Source organism: Dioscorea cayenensis, chromosome 3, assembly GCF_009730915.1.
Source record: "Dioscorea cayenensis subsp. rotundata cultivar TDr96_F1 chromosome 3, TDr96_F1_v2_PseudoChromosome.rev07_lg8_w22 25.fasta, whole genome shotgun sequence".
Classification (NCBI taxonomy): Eukaryota; Viridiplantae; Streptophyta; class Magnoliopsida; order Dioscoreales; family Dioscoreaceae; genus Dioscorea; species Dioscorea cayenensis.
In genome coordinates, this window is record NC_052473.1 from 6486642 (window position 1) to 6513732 (window position 27091).

Below are 27091 nucleotides of genomic sequence, written 5' to 3' on the forward strand. Positions count from 1 at the left end.
TGTGACTGCCCTTGTTCCCCTCCAAATCATTGTGCTAACTTGAATATGAGGAGGTTGGCACACATTCCCGCATTTCGAACCTAACTTATGTCTTTGCGTTTGAACCTTCTCAAGATTTTCTCCAAATAATTCATTTATGATCCACATTGGCTTCTTTCTCTAATATTCGGCCTCACAACCCTATCTGCATGAAAGTAACATAAATACACACATATTAGCGTTAAAACCCGATAAAAGTAATGCTCATCATAAGGAAAGAACACTTCACATTCTTATCGCAAAAGAACTTATCAAACTCCCCCACACTTAAGCTTTTGCTTGTCCTCAAGCAAAAATTAAAACATTATGTGCATGGATGATGGAAATATTGGAAATGCTTGGCCTTAGGTTCACCAAAGCATACAAAGAGAGCATTCTACAAGTAAGGAAAATTTCAACACTAAATACGAAAAATCAATGCTCTAGCTAAAAACTTGAATCGAAAAGGATAACAAACCCGAAATAGTGTAAGTGTGTGAAGTCACTCAAAACAACCCAAAGTATACTCCTCAAAGTTCTAAGTACAAGGGACTTATTTATCTATAAACAGTAATAAAATTTCAAAGATTGTAGTAGATTCACGCATCCTCCAAGGTAGCCCTTTCCAAAGTGGCCGCTAAGGTGGCTTTCACACTTTCGAGGTGGTAGCTCTTTCTACCGGAGTAGTACCTTTCACCCATCCTATGAGATAGCTCTTTCTCTCATTAGGGCATAACTAGTATCCGACTTATGAGAGTAGCTTCACACTTCATAGGTGGTAGCTCTTTCCACCCAACAAGCTCAACTAAAAAAGTAAAACTATTTTTTGTATTTCTTTTTATTTTACCATTTTTTTTAATAACAAAAAGAAACAACAATAGCTAGTCCCTTTAACATTGAGCATGAGTTTCCAAAAATGTTTGAAGAGTGAATAGTGCAACAAGTGTTAATCGGGCAAAACATCCAACAAATTCAAGCAAAAACTAGAGCATCAAGACATTCAATGTTAAAACTTCTCCTAAACTCAAGTATACAATCATTGCAACTAAGGTGAACCACCATTAGCTATGTGATCATGTATATCAATCAAAACTAATATAAAAGAGATGTGTGCACTATGAAACTCCCCCACACACACACACACACACACACACATATACTTAGGTTGTACATTACCCCCAATGTACACATGCAAGCTCACTCATAATGTATATCAATCAAGAACAAATATGGGAGAAACAATAAAAACAATACTCCCCTGACTCCTATTGTTGCATTTAATAGAGCTAAATCCTTGGGAGTAATGTTCCAAATGGTTGTGAAGTACACACGGCCAAGTGCAAAAGCACCTTGGTCGTGTCCATGACTAATTCTCAATTCCCATGTTGAGAAGACCATCTGCAGGCATACACAAGGGGGTTCAGTAAAGCTTAATAAAACAAAAACAACTCGAGTATATAAAAGATAAAGCAATGAATACAACTCGAGACAACAAAATGAAAATAAACTCAGAAGGAAAGTCCTTTCTAAGTATACAAGTCCAAAATAAAATGCAAAAGTAAAAAAACAAGAAAGAAAATAAATCAAGTGTTGGTGCCATGCTCCGGCTCCTCTACTACTGCGGGAGCTAGATCGAAGGATGCTGGTGGAGGTGGTGATGGTGATGCCAGAGGGGCATGAGGAGTCCTCGGTCGCAAGACAAATGACGAGGCGATGTCTCGCTCTAAAATCTGCTATAACGTGTCAAAACGTGCCATGAACTGTATACTGTGCAGCCTGCACAACCCGAACCTCAGCAATCTCTACTCAGACCTTAGCGACCTTTGTCCGTATCACCCCCACAGTATTCTCGACCCTCTCAAAGCGATCATGGGCTCGAGATGGTGGAAACATGCGTACTAGGGATGGGTCCTCTGCCTTCGGAGGTGCCTCGATCTCCATCGGTGTTGGCTGAGGCTCAGGAGCAGGCTGAGAAGCCTCGGCATCATCACCCTCATCCTCAGCTATCTCTGCAGCTGATAAAACCAAATCATAAACTCCCGTCCAAACCCTACGGACCATACCCATCAATCTCATCATCTCCAAGCTCAGGGGCGCAGGTGTACTCGTATTCTCGGCCTCGTGAATCGCGTCTAAGAGACCCATGCTCAAAGCTAGTCTCATAATGTAGGGGCCCGGGAAGATCACTCCCAATTTAGCATACTGCCGCTGATGTCGAATGTACTCTGCGATGATGTGCCCTAGATAAATTGGTATACGTTGCACCATCAAATACATGTACAGAAGCTCCTGCCAGCTTAGAACCCCAGTGCTATCACCACGGCCATTCACCGACCTATTTAGAATGATGTGTAAATATCGGTACGTAAATCGGAAATGGCACGTGGCCTTGGACACCCTTGGCTCATACTGGCCCTGACCACACAACGCTCGGTAAGCTCTCTATGGGGTCAACGCTCCAGGGTAATCTGTCGGTAACTGGGAATACTCCTCAATGTGTGCAAATGTCTCCTCGTACAAGCCAAGCCGAACTGAAAACTAAGTGATGCTCATGCTATGTAATGTCTAAATCAACTGAATTGAACAGCGTCGAGGCTGTCAAATCTCGCCTAAGATCTATTGAACTCGAATGATGATAAGACCTCAAGTGTAAGCTCACAAATGGCTGGCTCCCTAGTCGACAATAACTGCCACCATCCAATCACCGAAATGAGATCCTCGACCTCTTCTGCGAACTCATCTCCCTACTGTAAATCTCTCAATATGCTTGTGTCCAAAAATCGAGTCTGTCCTAATTGAAGTCTTGACAAACGCTTAAAACGAACCTGATGCTCAGGGATAGTGAATCTCATGATCTTGAACTCGGGGGACGACTTACGCGGCCGTTTCTCGGCTTGATTCTTTAACCGAGGTGCTATAATCTGCAAAATTTGAAAAAAAATTGATCAAACCAGTTAATTAAGTAATGCTGCAGAAATCCAGAGGATCATGTGGAATTTCCGCATGGCCATGTGGATCCCCGGGGCGTGAAAAACGCACGGCCACGTCTCAAAAATCCAAAAATACACAGTTAAATCGCTTTGAACATCATTCTAAACATGTATAATCATTTTAATAGTAGAAATGAAGCATTATTAACCAGTTTCATCGATTAAGACCAAGAATTGGTGAAGAAAATAAAACAAAAGATAAGGCTTACCGACGAGTTGAGATTAAAAACCTTGAACTGGTCGGAAAACCAAGTAAAAATCCTTCCAAATCGGTAATGCGAGGTCAGGAAACGATGTGAGAGTGCTCTCAGATCGAATGGAGAATGTTAGGATAAAGAGGAACGGTGATCCTTTAAAAGGTAACTCGGGCCTCTTGGCATTCTGTGCATCCATACGGGCGTGCGAAAATTGCCCACGCCCGGTTCGCCTCCACAAAAAAGTTTCATAAGGGCAGGTGCATGCCCCTGTACACTCTAGGGAAAACCCTCACTGCCTCTAAATGCAACCACACGGGCGTGCAAAAATTACCCACGCCCGTGCGCCCTACCCACAGGGGCAACCGTACGCCCCTGTGGCTTCTCCGTATAATCGAGAAAAATCGCTAAGTGTTCCACACGCCCATGCGGAAATTCCGCATGGGCATGGCCTTTCACATGCCCAACTCACAGGGGTGAAAGCATGCCCCTGTGTCTTTTCTGGATGGAGAAAGCTCTTCTGCAGAGATCCATACGGGCGTGCGGAAAATACCCATGCCCGTGCATTTATCACAGGTTCGCCAACAGGGGCGAGTCCACGCCCTGTGTGCTCTCAAGATAATTTGCTAAGTCTCTGTAGGAAAACGCACGCCCGTGCAAAAATGACCCACGGGCATGGATCATCACAAGGTCGCTCACTGGGGCGTGTCCACACCCCTGTGTCTTCTCTAGATGAGCTTGCAGTACAAATCCACGGGCGTGCGGAAATTTCACACGCCCGTGTGTTATCTCCGGATGTCTTAAAAACTCTGCAGGCTCTACAGAAAATTCCTGAAACATGTTTACACACTCTGAGATTACCCTATTATACAAAACTATACCAGTAAAAAACATGAGAAACTAGCTTAAGAGACCAAAACTTTGCCAAATCCACATGAAAACACACGATACATTAAAAACCACAGCAAAAGCATCTAAAAATCAAGACACCAACACTCAACACTTTATTCGTGCAAACACTAAACTAATAACTAAGAAAATAGTAAACACTTTGGGTTGCCTACCAAGAAGCACTTGTTTTACATCACTAAGCTTGGCGTACCTTTTCTTGCCTCAAGAAGGTTCATAGATGAAGGTTGCCCTCTTACCCATAGCTTGAAAGCATGAAGAGCAAATCTTCTTGAAGGTAGAGGTTGAGTTATCGTGCTTGGGACCACCTAGTAATGGTGCATCCAATTTGTTCGGTTCACACGCATCTCCAACAGCCTTGGAGCATTTCCAGTGGCATCTCCTCACTCTCTTCATCTTCTGGAGCACCTTCTTCAGGATCCGCGGATTAGATGGTACTTCTTCAGTTGAACCAAGCATCCTAACTTCTTCATTTTCCATCTCTTGGTCGAACAAGCTTTCGTATGGATCCGGGTTGAACATTTCCTGCATGTATTCATCAACAATCTCATCAGTAGTGTTTAGGAAATACAAAGTATCATCAAAATCAAGAGAATGCCGCATGGCTTCAGCAAGGCGGTATGTGAGCTTATCATCTCCAACTCTCAATGTTAGCTCTCCACCGTCTATGTCAATCAATGCTTTGGAAGTCCGCAAGAACGGTCTCCCAAGTATCAAAGATACATCCACATCTTCATCAACGTCTAGCACTACAAAGTCAACCGGAAAAATGTACTTGTCCGCCTTGACAAGCACGTCTTGAATGATGCTCCTCGGATGTCTCACCGCTCAAGCCGCCAATTGCAAAGTCATCCGAGTGGGTCTAGGCTCGCCTAAGCCTAGCTTTTGAAAGGTGTATGGCATGACATTGATACAGGCCCCTGAGTCTGCCAATGTCATTTCTTCACCCAAATTGCCAATATTACACGGAATGATGAAGCTTCCCGAGTCTTTCTTCTTGTTTGGCATATTCTTTTACAACACCACCGAGCAAGAAGCATCTAAGATCACTGATGCACTCTCCTCCAACTTCCTCTTGTTAGTTAAGAAGTCCTTCAAGAATTTTGCATACTTAGGCATTTGGGCCAATGCCTCAACAAAAGGAATATCAATGTGGAGTTCCTTGAACAAACTCAGGAACTTCTTTTACTGTTCATCCCCTTGGTCATTCTTCAATCTAGAGGGATAAGGGATTCTTGGTTTGAAAGGTACAGGTGCTACCTCCTTCTCTTTGCTTATTCCCTCTTCAACCTCTATGACCTCTAGTGCGTGTTCATTGGGCTTGTCACTCAGAAGCCTACCTTCAACCTCTCGACCACTTTCTCAAAGTGATCGCCTTCACATGCTCTCTAGGATTGGTCTCAGTATTACTCGGCAAGCTTTCTTGTGGTCTCTCCGGTAGAGACTTCGCAATCTGCCCCACTTGATTTTCAAGATTGTGCAAAGAAGTAGTGTGGTTGTGAAGTGTAGCCTTAACTGATTGAAACCTTGTCAAGGCCTTCTCCAAATTGGTCATTCGGGTCTCCAAACCTGAAACTCGGTTTTCAATGTTTAGGGCTTGTTGTTGTTGGAAACCCGGTTGTGCTGTGGCCTTTTGTGGACCTTGGTTGCTCCATGAAAAATTGGGATGATTCTTCCAACCCGGATTGTAGGTGGTTCTATATGGATTCCCTTGGTTTCTCATTGTATTACCCACAAAATCGGCATTCTCAACCGAAGATGCATCCCCAATAGAGATCGGGCAATCGGAGGGAGCATGTCTTCCACCACACCCGATGCAAGTAGTCATGGCCACTACTTTATTCAAAGTTAGAAGATCTAACTTCTTACTCAATGATTGCACTTGAGCCGCCAATGAAGTTACTGCATCTATCTCATGGAGCCCAGCCACCTTTTTCTTCTCCCTAGCATTCCATTGGTAGCTATTTAACCCCATTTCTTCAATTAGTTGGCGGGCCTCACTGAGGGGCTTGCTACCTAAGGTATCTCCTGCTGCCGCATCCAAGAATTACCTTGTACTCGGATTCAACCCGTTGTAAAAGGTCTGAACAATCATCCACTATGGGAATCCGTGTTGCAAGCACTTTCTCATGAGCTCCTTGAACTTTTTCCCCACGTCTAAAATAGAGACTCCAATTCTGACTGTACAAAAGATGAGATCCCATTCCTAAGCTTTGCAGATGTCCCGGGAGGGAAATAACGGGCCAAAAAAGCCTCTACCATCTCCTCCCATGCTGTAATCGATACTCTAGATAATGAGTGTAGCCACTGCTTCGCTCGCTATATGACTGTTTGGATCTCAACTTGATGGCATCATCCGTTACCCCGTTTATCTTAAGCATATCACACACCTCGAGAAAGTTCTCTATATCACTGTTTGGATCCTCATCGGCCAAACCATTGAACTGTGCGGATTGCTGCAACATATGGATGAATATCGGCTTTAGCTCAAAGTTCTGAGCTGTAATCGGAGGACGCACAATACTCGATTATGTCACCAATACTGAAGGTCTAGCATAATCAGATAATGAAGGGGTCAGAGATCAAAACTTGAGTTTTATAGGAGTGAAGGGATCGGAGATGAAGGGGCTCCATGAAGAAGAATGACAATGAATAGTGTCCCTTCATCTTCATATAGGCACATGGGGGTGTGGAAATTCCACACCCCCGCGTGAATACTGTACACGACAGCGTCGACTTCAAATTTTTCTGTAAACAATCCACACAAGGTGCCTAACTCCAAATTAACACAAATTTTCAACTTTAACCATTAAATTCACTAACAACGCCCTTCTGTATGTCCCGCAAGTACACGGGTTTGTCGAAGTAATAAAATCCCGATGAGTGGGGTATCGTATCCACAGGCAGCAGGGAATAAAAACACTTAAATAGTTCTTAACTAAGTGAAAGATGAATATTGATTTTTGTGACAAGATATGATATAACAAAAGTAAAAGAACAAGAAAGAGAGCACAAGTAAAGGAGAAGGTAAGGCAATCGATATAAATGGCGCACCCGGATATTGTTCCACCTAGGACAATCATTTCAAGTGCAAGAACCCTCTATTATACTTCCTAACTGATAAAATAATGAGTCGTGGAGATCCTTAAATACATGGTCCCAAATCTAAGGTCAACCATGCCTAACTCTATACATGTCCCGGAGGAGAAAGTGAATAACCTGTCAACCTCGCATTTGTATAGAATTGCAATGAGTTCTAGGGATTCCAAGTGATAAATCCTCTTCCTAGATGTAGACCTAACCCTTTGGTCCAGGTGGAAGGTCCCTAGCCACAATTAAGCCCAAGGTACTAAAATCACTTCAACGCTTAACTCCGTTGCACCCGCAAATAAGCCCCAGCGGAAGGTATCCTTTAGCCCATTCACTCTACTATGACCGCAAAGAACTTGATGAAATGGAGGTAGAATAAGTCACACCGGAGGGGAAAAGGGACGCTCCGCTACCTCTCGACTCACTCTCTCAACCCTCTCTAATCTAGCTTTGTCTAACTCTCGTGGTGTGTCACTCACTCACAAAGTGTTACCAACAAGAACTCTCAACCCTAGTGCCACTCTAAGGGAGTATTCATACAATCAAGCATTCAAAGATTGGAACTCCAATTAATTGAAAGCATAATAAAGAGGTTTAATGAAATGAATACATCCTAGAGTTCACAAATACCCAAGTACCCACTAGGGGTTTAGCTCTCCATGGAGCTAATTACAATCAATGAAATCAAATGTAAAAGCAAAGAATCCATAGAAAACCCCCTTGATAGTCGTGGCGATGGTCTTGTGGAAAGTCCTCTACTCGTCCAAGGGTCCTTTTCTCCGGCCTAGGATACACCTCGCCGGATTGGTGCCGACGAAAGCTCTCCCATAAACCTTCTTCCAAACAGAGTGCGATGTCAGAGCCGTAGAACCTCTCCAAATCCCTAGCCAATCCCTCTCCAAACCCTAGCCGCAGCCCTCTCTCAAGTTTGGGGAGAAGATGGAGAAAAGAATTCTTAAATCAGGGCTGAAATCGGCCTTAAATAAGGCTGGAATTGGGAATAAACACGCACATGTGGGCGCCCCTGTGGATTTTTTGCACGGGAGTGTGGAATTTCCACACGCCCGTGTGGATTCTCTATTTTACTCCTTCTTTGGCCAGCTATGAACAGTACTTGCTACAGTGTTTTACTGCATTACACTTCTACAGTACCAGCTGAAACACTCCCGAATCCATGCTTTCATCGAGGTAATGTAAACGGGCACACGTTTACATCATAGATCACTTTGTTTCTTCAATAACAGACATGTTGGTGGAGATCTTGTTATACATGCACATGCTGGAATGCTTGAATGTGACTTCCCTTGTGCCCCTCCAAATCGTTGTGGTAACTTGAATATGAGGAGGTTGGCACATATTCCCGCATTTCGAAACTGACTTATGTCTTTGCATTTGAACCTTCTCAAGATTTTCATCCAAATGATGCATTTACGATCCACATTGGCTACTTTTTCTAATATTCGGCCTCACAACCCTATCTGTATGAAAAGTGACATAAATACACGCATATTAGCATTAAAACCCGATAAATACAATGCTCATCATAAGGAAAGAATACTTCGCATTCTTATCGCACAAGCACTTATCATTCACCCTAAACCATGTCATACACATGAAAAATAATTCAAATCAACAAAAAATTCCATGAAAACACTAGCGACCAACAAAAATTAATCAAGACACACACTCATAAAATTATTACTGCAGAATTTAAATTCTAAGTCTAAAACATAACTAAAAACTTGGGTTTCCTCCCTAGAAGCATTTCTTTAACATCACTTAGCTTGACGTACCTGTCCTTACATCATGGTGGCTCATAAAGATGAAAATTTTCTTTCTTTTCATCTTGCTCATCCCCATTAAAGTAGAGTTTCAATCTATGCCCATTTACCTTGAATGTTCTTTTCTTCGGGTTAGTGATAAGTGCTTGTGCGATATGAATGTGAAGCCTTCATTCCTTATGTTGAGCATTACTTTTCTCAGGTTTTTACATTAATATGTGTGTTTTTATGTTACTTTCATGCAGGTAGGGTTGTGAGGCCGAGTATGAAGGAAAGAAGCCAATGTGGATAGTAATGCACCGATTTTGGAGGAAATCTTGCTAAGGGTCAAACGCGAAGACATAGGTCGGGTGTGAGATGCTAGAGTGTGTGCCAACCTCCTCCTATTCTAGTTGCCACATCCATTTGGAGGGGCACAAGGATAGTCACACTCGAGCATTCCGACTTATGCACATAGAACAAGAGCTCCACCAACTTGCCTATCATTTAAGAAGCAAGTGATCCATGACGTGAACGTGTGCCCGTTTGCGTTACCCCGATGAAAGTATGGACTCGGGAAGCTATTCAGGCCGGGACTATAGCAGAGCACTGTAGCAAGGTACTGTAGCAGCATTGTTCACTGCCGGCCGAGAAAATAGGAATTCAGAGAATCCACACGGGCGTGTGGAAATTATCCACGCCCGTGTGGAAATTCCACATGAGCTTGTGAAAAATCCACAGGCCCGTGTAGTCGCCCGACTCCAGCCGTATTTAAAGCCAATTCAGCCCCGATTTCAGCATTCTTTTCTCCTTTTTTTCCCCAACTTGAGAGAGGGCTTCGGCTAGGGTTTTGAGTGGTATTGGCTAAGGTTTTGGAGAGGTTCTACGGCTCCGACATCATCATTCCTTAAGATGAAGGTTGGTAGGGGAGCTTCCGTCGAAGCGTATCCTATACCGGATGAGTAAATCCTTGGACGACGAGTAGAGGACTTTCCACAAGACCATCGACATGACCATCGAGGAGGTTTCTTTATGGATTCATTGCTTTTACATTCTATTTCTTTGATTGTACTTAGCTCCATGGAGAGCTAAACCCCTAGTGGCTACTTGGGTATTTGTGAACCCTAGGATGTATTTGTTTCATTGAATCTCTTTATTATGCTTTCAATTAATTGATGTTTATTGTGAGTTCCAACCTTGAATGCTTGATTGTATGAACATTTCCCTAGAGTGACACTATGGGTTGAGAGTTCTTGTTGGTAACCTTATGAGTGAGTGACACACCACGAGCGTTAGACAAAAGCTAGGTTGGAGAGGGGTTGAGAGGGTGAGTCGAGAGGCATGGGAGCGCCCCTTTCCCCTCGACGTGATAGATTCTACCTCCGTTCCTCGAGTTCTTTGCGGCCATAATAGAGTGAATGGTCTAAGGGATGACCCTCCGCTGGGGGCTTAGTTGCGCGTGCAACGAGTGAAAGTGTTGAGGTGATCTTAGTATCTAGGGGCTTAATTGTGGTTAGGGACCTTCCACTTGGACCAAAGGGTTAGGGTCTATAATTAGGGAAAAGATTTATCACTTGGAATCCCGTAGAGCTCTTTTGCAACTCTATTCGAGTGCGAGGTTGAGAGGTTATCTAATCTCTCCTCCGGGATATGTATAGAGTTAGGCATAGTTGACCTTAGATTTGGGACTATGTACTTAAGGATTTCCATGACTCACCATTGCATCGATTAGGAAGCATAATAGAGGGTTCTTGCACTTGAAACAATTATCTTAGGCGGAGCATTATCCGAGTACCCCATCTTTATCGATTGCCTTAAACTCCTCCTTTTCTCGTGCTCTCTTACTTGTTGTTTTAATTTTGAGAATTGAATCATTTTCACACTTATCACTACTGATCTTTCACATAGCTAAGAATCGGATTAAGTGTTTTTATTCCCTATTCCCTATGGTTTAATCGTTTTATTTCATGTTTCAGGCACAAAGGAAGCCTAGATGAACCTAACGATGAAATTTGAGAAGAAATCGACACCAAACAAGTCATTTTAGGGTCCCGGGCAGTGTAGCAACAATGTAGTAGCCTAAATCACGAACACCTTAAAGAAATCATAAGTCTGGAAATCCTCACGGGCAACCTCACAGCTGTGACGTCAACCGCAAGGAATTTTGAGTGCTCAGTATTGTAGCAATTTTACTGTAGCAGTATTGTAGCAACTTACGATTTTTCAGCCCATTTGCTTAGCAGCTACAGTTCCTCATATGCTGACCATTAGCCAGGCCGTGAGCCATCCCGAGATCACCTTTTTAAGTGGGTTAGGGCATCATTTGAGGGGACTTTTGGCCACCATTCTCCACTATCATCATCTATGGCTTCAAGGAGGCTGGAGAGGGCAGATCTAAGGAGCAAATCCAAGGTGAAAAGAGGAGTGCCATCAAGGAGAAAATCTAGGAGCTTGCCGGCATGGATCCAATGAGTTCTCATCACCACCTTCTAGTCTTCATCTTAGGGGAGTTTGTTATAAGCTTTTCTTTGCAACTCTTATCTTCTACACTTGCTCCTTTGTTGATGATGAACTAGACTCCCAAAGGTCACCGAGCATCTGGTGAACCTTGGGATGGACTTTCTTGTATAGATGCTTTGATTTACATTTATGGCATTTGTGTGGTTTGTGATCCTAGCTTGGTGATCTTTGATGTGTTGTTTTACATGAGAACTTTGTGATTCAACTTTCTAGGTTGTACTTGGTGTGTGACCATCACCCTTGTACTAGACACATCAAGTTTGGAAGGGATTCATGTATGAATACGCTGTGACCATCGGTTATTTCTTACCCCTCCAACCATTAGAGCTATACCTAGTTGAGTATCGGCCTTAATTAGAGAGATCTCGGTTCTTAATTCAATCATAGGAGGATTTTAGAGGAAGTGATTCCGACCCAATACCTTTATGGGATTAGGGGTTATCGTCGTGACCATAAGGGTAATCTACTTTAGGATGTCTCTTGGGACCCTAGGGAATACGACCCTGTGTCACACAAAGTGTATTACTTAACGACCCGTGCACTTGCGGGACAGTCATCAGTTGGCCTATTAAAACTGTACTGCTAAGACCTTTTCAGATGTCCTTCTTGAAGCATAATGGCCCCCAACTGGCCCCGAATGACAATGGGCTAGAATATCCCATCCTTCCTCTCAAGCGACACACCTTCACACTATATGATCTGCACATATTCCGAAATACCCTATCCTGATTTTTGACCTCATGCTCTTTTTAGATTTTTGTGCATGCATTTCGGGCAAAATGATCATTTTGCACTAGTGGCATCCTAGCATGAGTGCACAGTAGGTTGTGTGTGAAAACCAGCCGAAAATTAGGGGCAAAACGATCTTTTGGACTCATTCTTTCAATTTTCTCTTATAAGGGACATTTTGGTAATTTCTCCTATTTCAAAAAAAAATTAAAATCTGAAATTTGAAAGGATAAGAGAGCAACGTGGCTCTCTGGCTCTCATTCACTTCTTATCTCTTTGTTTCAATTTTTTTCCCTTCATTTTGGCCGAACCCTTAGTTCTTGAAAAAAATTCGTCGGCGAGCTTCTTCGGTGAATCAACGCTTCTATCCTCCTCCTCTCATTCTCCTAAGCTTGGTAAGGCTTCGATTCAAGGTTTTTCTCCTTGTATTTTCTTCGTATTTAAATTGTTTTCAAAAATCCTTGAAACCTTAGAAATCAACATTGGTTTGAGTTGTTTTTGGACTCAAATCAAAGCTCTTTATCTTGTGATTCATTTGTGTGTATGTTTGTGAAGAAATTTCACAATTTGGAGTTGTTAATTGTTGATAAACCATCGATTAAGGGCCGGTTTTACTGTAGCAAATGCGTGAGGTACTGTAGCAATTCCAAAACACTGTGAGTACCGATAAACCATGGCCTTTCTTGTATTTTTTTTTTTCCAAATTGAAGCCCTTCTTCCTTGGAATTCATTGGAACTTGTTTTACTTTGATTTAAGGCCGTTTGGGTCCAAAATGACGTTATATCCCCTAACACCCTAGAGTTACATGTTTGACATATAACCTTGCATTCGCATGCATTTTAGTTTCTGCTCTTGTGTTCATTGGTTTTTGGATTCTGTGTGTGACTCTAGGTGGTGAAACTTCCTCCCAGGGGAAGGAAATTTCTGACCTGTGAGCGCGTCTCAAGGCGAGACGATGGGTTCAGTGCGTGGTTTCATTGTTAATTACATAGATTTAATAAGAGTATGATAGTATTTCTTTATATGTTTTATGTCATAAATTTGATGCTAAACCAGATTTCATTTGCTATATATGGATATTTTGAGTATGGAGTTATTTTGGCAATGATAATTCTAGTATACTTATACATGTGTATTTTGAAAGATACATGTTTACGTGTATATGTATACATATTTTACATGCAAAGGCAATATGTATTGATGTATATTTCCGTATTTAAGAATCGTATGCTTGGTTCCTCGAGTTGGAATCGGAAAGTATTGCATTGTGGTCTTTGGATTTTTTATGTTGACATGGACATTAGTCCACCACTGCAGTGGAGGGTTCCCACGGTCCAGCCTAATGGAGGCGCCGTGGTCAACCTAGAGTTTGCCCTCGTCAAAAGGTGCATGGAGCCATTGACATGGAGTTCTTATGTGAGAAACCCGGGGTCACCACACGGGATCTCAGTGGTCAACATCAATGAAGGCAGTATTTTAAATTTTAAAAGTTTTAAAACACCTTGGTCATCCTGTAGGTAGTCGCGACCACGATTAGCTTGGGAATTGTTTGAGTCCAGCCTGTATTTTTGAGCGGTTCTCAATGTGTGGGAAAATGTTATTTACCTATACTATTTATTGTGAATTATTGTGCTAACTGTTAATCTGTTGAATATCTGGATCTACTCTTATATGTTTTTATTATTGTGGTAATTATTATTTGGGAATGCTTTACTACTCTGTTATATCTATGCTGTCAGCACTCACTAGGCAACATCTGTTACTCAGTACTCTCTGTTCTTCCTCCTTAGGCTACGACGTTGGACTGGAGTTGTGATGGGCAGGCAGTAGGTTAACTGACCCTTTTCTTCGTGTCTAGGTTAGATTGCAGTGCGTGTAAACTTTATGGATCCACTAGACCTGACTTTTGTGTATTAATCCTGTATTTTTACTTTTTGGTTATATTTGGAACCCTGGCTGGTTCTATAGTGGAGGTTGTCTCCCTCTTCAGTTCATTATGGTAGCGGGCTTATTTTGAGCCTTATGATGACTAGGAGGTAAGATGTTGTAGGGTCCACTCCTTGTTATCGTGGCGGTTACCACATGCCCGGCTAGGGTCGGGGCATGACATATTCTAAAAAAAGGTAAGGATCCTCCCAAGAAAAATGCTTCAAGTTAGCAATGAACTTCTTCTTTTGTTGAAAAGAAAGACGGTGAACCACGGAGTGTCAACTTCTGAAACTTCCTACATACTATACAAATGTTCCTCAGGAGAATGCGTCATTCATTTCAGTTTTTCATGATCCAGCTTCTTCTAAACCCTCAAGGAGAGAGAGGTGATAAGCAGCCATGTTTTCCACCCCTTTCTTGTCCTTGATTTCAACATCAAATTCTTGCAGTAATAACACCCAACAAATCAACCTTGGCTTTGCATCGAACTTGTTCATTAAGTAACATAGCGCTGAATGGTCCGTGAAGACAATCACTTGCAAAAGAATGAGGTACGACCTGATTTTATCAAATGCAATCACCACAGCTAGCAGTTCTTTTTCAGTAGTAGTGTAGTTCTCTTGGGTGCTTGTCAAACTCTTGCTTGCATAATAAATGGGCTGAAAATGTTTGTCTTTTCTCTATCCCAAAACAGCCCCCACGGCATGATCACTAGCATCACACTTAAGTTCAAAAGGAAGATTCCAATCCAGTGAGATGAGGATAGGTGCTTATATGAGTTTTTCTTTTAATAAGTTGAAAGTAATCAAGCAATCTTCATTAAACTCAAATATGGCATCTTTCTCCAACAACTTGGTTAATGGTTGAGCTATCATGGAGAAATCTTTGAAGAATCGGCGATAGAAACCCGCATGCACCAAGAAACTTCTAATTGCCTTGACATTGGTTGGAGGAGGTAGTTTTTCAATGATTTTGATTTTTGCCGGATCAACCTCAATTCCTTGGCTCAAAATTTTATGACCAAGGACAATCCCCTCTTGGACCATTAAGTGACACTTCTCCCAGTTTAGAACCAAATTTGTCTCTTCGTACCACATAAGCACTTTCTCAAGATTCTTCTAGCATGTCCCAAAAGAATTTCCAAATACCGAAAAATCATCCATGAAAACCCCCATTACATCTTCTAAAAAGTCATCAAAAATGGCCGTCATACATCTTTGGAAAGTAGTTGGTGCATTGCAAAGTCCAAATGGCATTCTTCTATATGTAAAAGTACCAAAAGGGCAAGTGAAGGTTGTTTTCTCTTGATCATTAGGGGTGATTGGATTTGAAAATTCCCCGACATACCATCTAGAAAACAATAGAATTTGTGGCCAACTAATCTCTCCAACATTTAATCAATTAATGGAAATGGAAAGTGATCTTTTCTTGTTGCATTATTTAATCTCTGATATTCGATGCAAACACGCCATCCAGTGACCGTTCTTGTCAGAATTACCTCATTTTGCTCATCTTCACCACTGTCATACCGTCCTTCTTAGGTACCACTTGCGTTGGGCTCACCCAAGTAGTATCCAAATGGGGTAAATAATTCCTGTGTCAAGGAGCTTCACCACCTCTGCTTTTACCACTTCTTTCATGTTTGGGTTCAATCTTGGTTGAGGTTGAATCACAGTTTTGTAGTTATCTTCCATCAAAATCTTTTGAGGGCAAAAGGACCGGTTGATTCCTTTAATATCTGAAATTTTCCAGGCTATGGTTATTTTGTGCAACTTTAACATAGCAACCAACTGCTCTTTTTGCTCTAAAGAGAAATTCGAAGCAATGATCACCAGTAACTTTGATCCCTCGGCCAAAAAAGCTTGCTCTAAGTGTTCCCGTAACGCTTTTAGCTCTAACTTGGGAGGTTCTTCCACTGAAGGTCATAGCCGAATTGCTTGTTTCCGCTTAATTTCTTCAAACCCCTTAGAAGTGTTTTCTACTTCTTCCTCAAGTACCTCTTGTTCTGGCTTGCTTACCCGAAGGACATCCAAACTAGCTACATCATCCACTTGGTCATCCAAATCACACACTTCAATCGATGAAATTGATTCAATACAAACTATGGCCTAATCTTCTTCATAGGACTCGGATTTAAATTCAACACATGTGGGAATCTCTTATGACTTAAATTCAGCCCCATTTCTAAGAGACATAAATGTAGATTTTTCAAAGTATTCCAACAAGCTTGCAAATTTAGCCCCTTGATATTGCATTTCACCCTCTTCATTCATCTCTTGTAGCTCAACTGTTCTTAAACTCAAATCCTCATCATATTGCTTACTCAGATCAAGGCATGCCACAAATTGTTCCATCTTCTTCTCATTCGATGCCATCTTTTCCTTCAATGTCTCTGATCGACACAGAGTGTGAACACCCGCAAGCACACGAGGTCGTCAAGTAATAAACCACTCGTGCACGCACGAGTTGGTCATACTCCCAAAGGGCCTGAGGAGCTACTTTACTCACTTTTTACTTGTTGTTTAGCTCAGCGATTCCAATTCAAGAGAAAAGAAAGGAGGAGAATGCGAAAATGAAAAGCAAGAGAAAATCTTAAGAAGTATGACAAAATCAAAACATGGGAAATGCTCAAGGTTGGAAAATGGCCACGGATGTGGGTCCCCAAAGGGGTTACTAAAGTGAGTAGGATATTCAAAAAGTTAAGCATGTGGCTAGTTGGACTGAGAAAACTAAAACTTAGGTCAACCCGATGGTCATGGCAATTGACCCCTAACCCGATGCAAGTGTTGAATAAGGAATTCCTTCCACCCAACTTCCCACACGGTTGTAAGGAGAATGATGGTTTTCACAAGTTAGGGTAGAAACACTAGTAGTTTTCAACCCTAGGAATGGAGGGGAACAAATACCCGTTGGTCACGGCGTATTTATACAATAATCCCTTCCAAGTTTGGTGGAGTCTAGCACTAAGGCAATGGTCATACTACAAAGTGCTACCAAGAATTTGATACATCACTCAATCAAATGTACGAAAACAATCAAGAACACCAAACAAGAATCACAATAAGCCAATCATGCATAAATTACTCAAATAATCCAAAACATCACAAGTTCACCCCAAGGTTCACCTACATCCGGTGACCTTGGGGTTAGTTGTTCATATTCAACAATGCAACCAAACAATCCATACAAACAACTAAAGAGGAACATGAGGAACACTACCCTCAAAAGGTGAAGACCGAATGACGCTTGAATCCCCGGAGAAAGCCTTCCAAGGATGCCACTCGAAGGGTGGCTTCCCTTTGTCTTCAATCTCCAAGCAATGAAGTCCTTGAAGTGGATCCTCCTAAATGTTGCTCTCCCCACCAAGGAATGCTCGGATTTCCTTTCTTTTTGCCCTCCAAAAGCCCGAGTTCAAGGTGGTGTGGAAGTGGTTTTCAAACCCTAGCCCCCCTTTTTTAAGAAGATCCTCCCTTTTAGCCTTTAAACACCCACATCCCGATGGGTAAACGGGTCAATATACCGGCCGTATGCCGACCCCTCGGGATTTCCAGATTTCTTCCAAGAAGCCCGTGATGAGCTATAGTACCTGCTACAGTGAACCACTACAGTGCTGTGCTACAGTAATCCCGGGCTCAGAAACGCCATTTTGATGCCGAATTCATTCCTAATCGCGTCGTCAAATCCCCCAGGGACTTCTATTAGGCCTAAAATACAAAAATAACACAATTTAAACCAGAAGGGGATCGATTCAACAAATAAATGTAAAGAATAATACAAAACAAATACATGCCAAATAAGTACTTTTAGACATTTATCAGTCTCCATTAGTAATGCTTCGTTGAACATGGTCCTGAAATAGAAGAAAGCCAGGAATTACTATTCACCCAATAAAAATAAAAAAAAAGAAGAGAAAGAAGAAATAAAGGGAACGGCGGAAGAGATAAATATGAAGTAGAAAAGCAAATAAAAAATGTGAATAACTAAAGTAACCAAGACCTAGTATTCCTAATATCCCGTTCCCTGGCAACGGCGCCAAAAACTTGACATGTATCTGAATTGCGTATGAACCGCAAGTGCATTGGTGTCCAAGTAATAATTATTCCAGTGAGTTGGGTAGTCGAATCCATAGGGAACAAAAGTATTAGCAGTAACCAATTCTTAGTTATCTAGTCTAAATCAATGGATGTCATGAAGTGAACTAATTACAAGAATATTAATAAGCAAGCAAACGGGAAAGATGGAAAGTAAAGGAGATCTCAATCAATAAAGATGAGGTACCCGGGTGATGCTCCCCCTAGGATCTAACATGAAGCTTAAGATTCGCTAAATGCTTCTAAACCGAGTTGTATGAGTTGAGATAATACAAGAACAACCGACCCTTGCCTCCAAGTCACTGGTACTAGTCCCCTACAAGGTCCTAGTAGAGAAATCACTCAATTTCAACACCTCACAACCCATATGACTGTAATAAACTCTAAGGATACCTAGGAGTGAAACTGATTCCTAAATATAGATCCAACTCTATTTGTAGGCGAAGGATCCCTAACTTCGCTACAAGGTCCTGATGGAGAAATCTATCAATCTCACGCCTCACGCCAAATATGGTTGCATAGAGTCTAGGGAATATGGAGATAGGAAACACTCTTCATAAGGGAAAGGAACACTCCACCATCTCAAGACTCATCCTCTCAACCCTCTTTAACCTTGAAGTTCTAACTCTAATAGAGACCTCTCTCATCAAAGTAACAAATTATGCATTATAAATCAATCACAAAGATCAACAAAACATGCAAGCCATGAAAACACAAGGTCAAAACTCAAATCAACTCGGATTTAATAGAAACATAAAGCAAATCGATACAAAAGAATAGATCCTAGGGTTCACATACCCAAATACCTACTAGGGTTTAGCCCTCCATGGGGTAAGTTTCAAAACAATAATTAATAAAATGAATAGCAATGAAACCCATAGAGAAAAACCCCTTGAATTCTTGATGATGGCTTTGATGGGTCGCTCAGCATCTTGAAGAACTCTCCTCCAAAACTAGGGTGCCGAAGGCCCCCTCTATGCTATAACGGAGAGAAGATCGATCAAAGTTGATGATGAACAGCCCCCAATATCGTCAGAGACCTCCTCTAGAACCCTAGCTGCCTTGCCTTCTAAGTGCTCGCAAAAAGCCAAGCAAAAAGTCTACAAAGAACAAGGCAAACGGCCTATTTATAGTCCTTAAAAGGAATGTCACGTGCCTTCATGCACCCGTGTGGATTTTCCATGCGCCCGCGTGGGCTACAGGAATTTCCAAGTGGTCGCATGGAATTTTCACGCGGTCCCATGAATAGTAATTATGCTACAATACTACTACAGTAAAATGGTACAATGTTTGTTACGATGTTTTGCTACAGTGTTTTATTACAGGGCTCTTCACAACCGCGGTCCAAACACTCTTTCTTGAGGCCCCATGGCCGGGCACACATCCATGTGGTAGGCGATAAGACTTTTGTTCATTGGCGCATCCTTTAAAGGTCTTGCAATCTTCACAAAGAGAAGGAACATGAAGATGCGACTGCCTTTGTGCCCTTCCAACCTTCCAACTAGTAAATTAGCTTGAATCTTCATGAAAGTTGACACACATCTCCATGTTCATAAACTCTTCTTGTGTCGTAGTCTTTGAATTGAACAAGAACTCCTAACATTGTGTGTTTATAGTCTATATTTGCTTCCTTTTGACTCTTCAAGGCATTCACAACCTAATTGCACAAAAGAACACCAAATATACAATATGAGACATAAACAATGGTAAAAATGATGCTCAATGCATGTAAAACATTTAGAAAAATATGTCTACTCGAGCACTTATCAACCGCAAAGAACTCTTGGAATGTGGAGGTAGGATAATTCACATCGGAAAGGAAAGTTGACGTTCATCTACCTCCCCATTCAACCTTGCTTTGTCTAATCCGAATGAAGTATCACTCATTCACAAGGATTGCCAAGATAGATTCCCAACCCTAGTATCACTCTAAGGGAAAATCAATTCAACAAACATTCAAGGTTGAAACTCAATTAAAACATCAATTATAGAAACATAACAAGAGTTGATGAAATAAAATCATCCTAGGGTTTACAAGTCCAAGCACCCACTAGGGGTTTAGCTCTCAATGGAGCAATACACAATCAACAATGAAATCCAAAGTAAATGCAAGCAATCCATAGATAAAACCCCCTTGTAGTCCGTATCGATGATCTTGCGGAGCCGCCTCGTCTACTCTAAAGGAACTTGATGTCGAATACCATAGAACTGCTCCTAAAACTAAGCAAAAGCCTCTCCAAACCCTAGCCGTGCTCTCCCTAGAAGATGGGCAAAACATAGGAAGAAGATACCCAAATAAAAATCTCAAAGCGGTATTTATAGTTCTGGAATCGGGCATCCACACGGGCCAGTGGAATTTTCACATGGCCGTGTTGATTTTCAGAAATTCTTTCATGCGTGTTGTGAACAGTAATTGCTACAATGATTTTACTTCTGTGTTTTGCTACAGTGACCTGCTGCAGTTCCGTCCGAATGCTCCCTAATTCACTATTTTCATCGAGGCTGTATGATTGGATACAGATCCATGTGGTAGATCATGTCGCATTTTCAATGAAACCACATTGATGAAGCTCTTGATAATGTTGCATAAGTCAGAACATATGAGTGTCACTGCCTTTGTGCCCCTCCACTTTGTGTATTCACTTGAGCATAATGAAGGTTAGCACACACCCACATGTCTTTGTGCATAAATTGTGTCTTCATCTTTGTTTGATCTAAGAACTTCATCAACAATCATGTCCACGATTTACCTTTGCTTCCTTTCTTCCAAACTTGTCTCCATAATCATAAATGCATAAAAGAATACAAATGCACATGAATGTGCTATTAAATCTGATAAAAGTAATGCTCAATGTAAGAAAAATATACTTTGTATTACTTATACACAAGCACTTATCAACATCCATAGGCCTTTGCATTTTATTGTAGCTCTTGTAATCTCTTTATTTGTTCTTTAACTTGTATAGCCATATCATGTTTACTTTTTTACACCTACTAAAGTAAATTTCCATGCTTAATATGTTTAGGCTAGATAATAGGCGATAAAAGCAGTAATAGTTGATCCTTAGCCCCGAGAAATACGATACTCATGTCCTTACACGAGGTATTACTTAGTGATCCTGTACACTTATGCGGAGCACATCAATTTTTTGGCGCCGTTTCCGGGGACATTGAGGAATTCTATGAAACTTTTAGCTTATTGCTCTAGCCATTTTCTTATTTATTTATTTACTCTTTTCTTTCCTTTACATTTGTTCTCAATAGTTCTTTTTCTTTGATGTGCAGATTGTGGTAAAGGTACATCATGACAAATTTGAATTCTACACTAGGAAATGATTGATTATGGCTTCATATCTGGCATGAGTGGATACCACCTCAACAACACTTGTCATACATTCAAGACAATTCTTTATGCATATTTAAGATATGGGAAGGTTCGATCATAGCAGATAAGGATAACACTTGTAGCCCACTGTTCACAGATTACATGAATTATGGAAGAATTCCACCAAAAGAAAAGGCTTCTATCCCAACTGACCTACCCACACAGAACATGGGTGAACAACATGTACACCATTCATATCAGATGGTTGAACTAAGAGAAGATCAAAGAGAAAAGACCAAGTATGTTATGCAGCATGTGTATGACATAAATGATAGTTCAGATGAAAGTTCAGTATCCACAGAAGAGGAAGAGTAAGAACTATGTGATAAGCTGAGGAACAAGAGTTTGAGACCCTAAACAGAAGAAGCACCTAAATTATAGCTAAAAAAGTTACCTGAACACCTTGAATATACCTTTCTTGGGGAAAGGACACAACTTCCAGTTATCAATGCTTTAAATCTGATTTCAAACCAAAAACTTAGTGAATGTCATAAAATAGCACAAGGAAGAAATTGCTTGGAAGATAGCTGACATCAATGGGATAAATCCTTCCTTTTGCACTCACAAAGTCTGATGGAGGATGATCATAAGCCTTCAGCCTTGCCATAAAGAAGACTCAATCTGAATATGAAGGAAGTGGTAAGAGCTCAAGTCATCAAGCTTCTCGATGTAGGCATTATCTATCCAATATCCAACAGTGAATGTGTAAGCCCAGTGTAACTGTTCCCTAAAAAGGGGGAATGATTATGATCACCAATGAGAAAAATGAGTTAATTCAAACCAAAATGATCACCAAGTGGCGTATATGCATTGATTATAGAAAATTGAATGATGCTACTTAGAAGGATCATTTCCCGCAACCATTCATTGACCAGATGCTTGAGCGACTAGCGGGGTACTCCTATTACTATTTCTTAGATGGGTTTTTTGGCTATTTCCAAATCCCAGTTGTACCGGAAAATCTGGAAAAGACCACATTCACATGTCCATATGGAACAGTTACCTATCACCGCATGCCCTTCAGGTTATGCAATGCCCCTGCTAGTTTTCAAAGATGCATGATGGCAATTTTTTAGGCCATGGTGGAAGACTTTATGGAGGGCTTTATGGATAATTTTTCCATCTTCAGTGATTCATTTGAGTTATGCCTCAAGAATCTAGAGCGTGTTCTCATCCGGTGTGAGGAAACTAACCTTGTGCTAAGTTGGGTGAAATGCCATTTCATGGTCCAAGATGGGATAGCCTTGGGTCACAAAATCTCAAAAGAAGGAATTGAGGTAGACAAAGCAAAGATCTACGTCATAGAAAAACTACCTCCTCCAACTTCAGTAAAAGCAATTAGAAGTTTTCTAGGACATGTAGGTTTCTATAGAAGATTTATCAAGGAGTCCTCTAAAATTGCTAGACTATTGACAAAGTTGTTGGAAAAAGATGTTCCATTCGAGTTTGACGATAATTGCATGAGCGCTTTTACTGCACTCAAGGAGGAGCTAGTTCAAGCACCCATAATGGTAGCTCCAGATTGGGACTTTCCATTTGAACTAATGTGCGATGCAAGTGATTTTGTAGTGGGGGCAGTCCTTTGGCAGCGACGAGACAAACATTTCCATCCCACAAATTATGCAAGCAAAACTTTGACAAGATCTCAAAAAAATTACACTACAACTGAAAAGGAACTTCTTGCCGTGGTGTTCGCTTTTGATAAATTGTGGTCTTATTTGGTTCTTTCCAAAGTGATGGTATATACTGATTATCCAACCTTGCGATACCTACTTAGCAAGTCAGATGCTAAACTAAGACTAGTTAGGTGGGTTTTGTTGCTTCACGAATTTGATCTTGACACACCCCTTACATGTGTGTACCGTAAGTGCACGGGTTATCGAAGTAATAAAGTACCCTGGTGAGTGGATAGTCGTATCTATAGGGAATAGTGCTCAGAAACACAATTATTACTATTTAACTATAGTGAAGATAATTTAAGAGTGGTGTGAACAATATCAATGCAAATAAAAATAAAGTAAAGAAGAAAGAGACGCAATAGAATAATAGGAGAGGCAATCGATAGAAAATGGGGCACCCAGACATTGCTCACCCTAGGATTATTGTTTCAAGTGCAAGGCCAATCATTATGTCTCCTAAATGATATCAAATAAGGCATGGAAATCCTAAGACACACTGCCCCAAACCTAAGGTCAACCGTGACTAACCCTCTCACTATGCCCTGGCGAAAATGGATACTCTCAACCACTTACACTGTGTGGGGTTGCATGAAGATTTGGGGACTCCAAGTGATAAACTCTATTCTCGAGCGGCAACCCAATTAATTTTGGACACTTCGTTGCTGAGGCATTCCTTCATCAAGGATAGTGTGCTAGGCTGGGAGCCATCTTTGTGGGCCACTACTTAATGAGATTGATTCGTGATAAACTTTAGGGATACCTAGGAGTGCAACTAATTTCTAAAGATAGACCTAACCCTAATTCTAGACGAAATACCCCTAATCCCCTATGACAAATCCGAATATGCGTGTGAACCATAAGTGCACGGGTGTCGGAGTAATAATTGCCCCAGTGAGTGGGTAGTGGAATCCACAGGGAATGGAACACCCCATATGACCACACTAAACTCTAGGGATACCTAAGAGTGAAACCGATTCCTAAATATAGGTCCAACCCTATTTCCCGGCGAAGGATCCCTAACCGCCTACAAGGTCCCGCGTAGAAATCCAATAATCTCATGCCTCACACCAAATATGGTTGCATAGAGTATAGGGAATATGGAGATAGGAAACACTCAATTTGAGGGGAAAGGGGACACACTACACTATCTCATGACTCACCCTATCAACCCACTTTAACCTTGACATTCTAACTCTAATGGAGACCTCTTGCATCAAACTAATAGATTAAGCAATGTAAATCAATCACAAAGATCAACAACACATGCAAGCAATAAAATCACAAGGTTAAAACTAAAATCAACTCGGATTAACTAGGAACATAGTGCAAATCAATACAAAATCATAAATCCTAGTGTTCACATGCCCAACTACCTACTATGGTTTAGCCCTCCAAGGGCCTAAATACAAAACACTAATGAATACAATGAAAAGCAATGAAACCCATAGATAAAACCCCCTTGAATTCACACAGATTAGCCTTGATGGGTAGTTCAACGTCTTGAAGGGTTCCTCTGTAAAGCTAGGTCGCCAATGGCAACCCAAGTGCTATGATGGTGAAGGAACCTATCAAAGTTGGTTACGAACTCCCTCCAAATTGGCAAAGACCTCCTCCCAAACCTTAGCCGCCTTGCCTTCAAAGTACCCTCCCAAAAGCAACGCAAAAAGTCTCCCAATAGTAAGGCAAACGGCATATTTATAGCTGAGATTCATGCCTATCACATGCCCTCAAGTGCCCGTGTGGATTTTCCACGCACCCGCGTGGGCTGCAGGAATTCCCACGTGGGCGCGTGAACAGTAACTTTACTACAATACTGCTACAATAAAATTGTTACGTTGCTTTCCTGCAGTACTTTACTACAATGATTTTCACAAATGCGATCCAAACATTCTCCTCTTAAGGCCACATAATCGGGCACATGATTATGTGGTAGGCTATAAGACTTTTTCTTCATCGACGCGTCTTTGAAAGGTCTTGCAATCTCCACATTGAGAAGGAACGTGAATATGTGACTCCCTTTGTGCCCTTCCAACTGGTGAATTGACTTAAATCTCCTTGGAAGTTGGCACACATCTCCCCATTCATGAACTCCTCTTGTCTCTTCATCTTTAAATTGCACAAGAACTCTCACCATCATGCCTTAATGGCCTATCTTTGCTTCCTTTCGAATTTTCAATGCATTCACAACCTACATGCATAAAAGAACACCCAATACACAATATGAGACATAAATAATATATAAAATGATGCTCAATGCATGTAAAACACCTATAAAAAGCATGTTTACTCAAGCACTTATCAAACTCCCACACACTTAAGCCTTTGCTTTTGTCCTCAAGCAAAATTAAACATTAAACTCATGGAAAGAAAAGAGAAATGTTTGCCCTTAGGTTCACCAGGAGAGTACAAGAATAAAATTCTAAAGTGATGGAGGGAGTCAAACACTAGACAAAACAATCAATGCTCTAGCAAACAATCCAATCAAAAATTAATGTGATGAAGTCCGAAAGCATGTGTGTGAAAAACTCAACTCGTGTCAACACTATGTCCACTACTAAGTTCTTTTTAACACGGGACATATTTATAAACAAAAAAAAAGAATAGGTAGTAGCTTCACACATTCCTCTAAGGTAGCCCTTTCCCAAGATGCCTCCCGAGTAGCTTTCACACTCTCGAGGTGGTAGCTCTTTCTACCAAGGGTGGTAGCTTTCACACATCCCATGAGACAGCTCTTTTTCTCATTAGGGCATAACAAGTATCCGACTTATGAGAGTAGTTTCATACATCATGGGTGGGAGCTCTTTCCACCCCTTATGTACAAACAACAAACAATTTCAAAATTTTTTCAATTTTTTTAATTTGTTTCTGATTTTTTAAAATAAAAATAGCACACTAAGATCCCAAAAAAAATAATGAACTAGAGTCTTCATAGGTCTAATGAGTAAGAAAATTACACAAAGAGCAATCGGACAAAAATATTCAAGAAAATTGGATAAAAACTAGAGCATGATAAAATCTAATGTTTACAACCTCCAAAAACTAAGAATTAAACTCTTAATCCTAAGATGAACCTTCATTGCCAACAAGAGAATGCTCATAAAAACACAAGTATATGACATGTATAAGGTGACCCCTCTCCCACACTTAAGATGTACATTACCCTCAATGTACACATGTAAGCACAATAAAGATAGAATCATTGGAAATAAAATGTGTGTGGGAATGCAATGAAAACAATACTCCCCTAAATTCCTTATTAAACATTTGGTGAAGTCTAACTCAAGGGCATGTTGTATAAGTTGTGAAGCTCACACGACCAAGTGACAATGCACATGATCGTGTCTATGACTAAAAATCATCAACATCACTCTTAAGGCCATCTACACGGAATACAAGGGGTTTAGTAAAGCTCAACAAAATATAAACAAAACACAAGTTCACATAGATAAAATAATAAAGCATATACTCGAAACAAAAATAAAAACATGAAGATAACTCTCAGAAGGAGAAACCTTTCTGAGTACAAAAGTCCACAAACTACTAACAAAACAAATAAAATCATAGAAACTAAGAGAAAAGACTCCTGAGTGTGACGCCTCAAGCGTCGGTATCTGGTGTTGGTACTGATGTTGGCGTGGGTGCTGGTGCAGTAGCGGATGAGACCTCCTCATCAAGGGTCTGCTGAATACAATCAAGTCACTCCAGGATCCGTGCATGGTTCTCAAAGATGGTAGAAATGGCAGCCTCGAGTCAAGCCAGACGCTCTTGAACTCAAGGGGAATATGACTCGAGGATC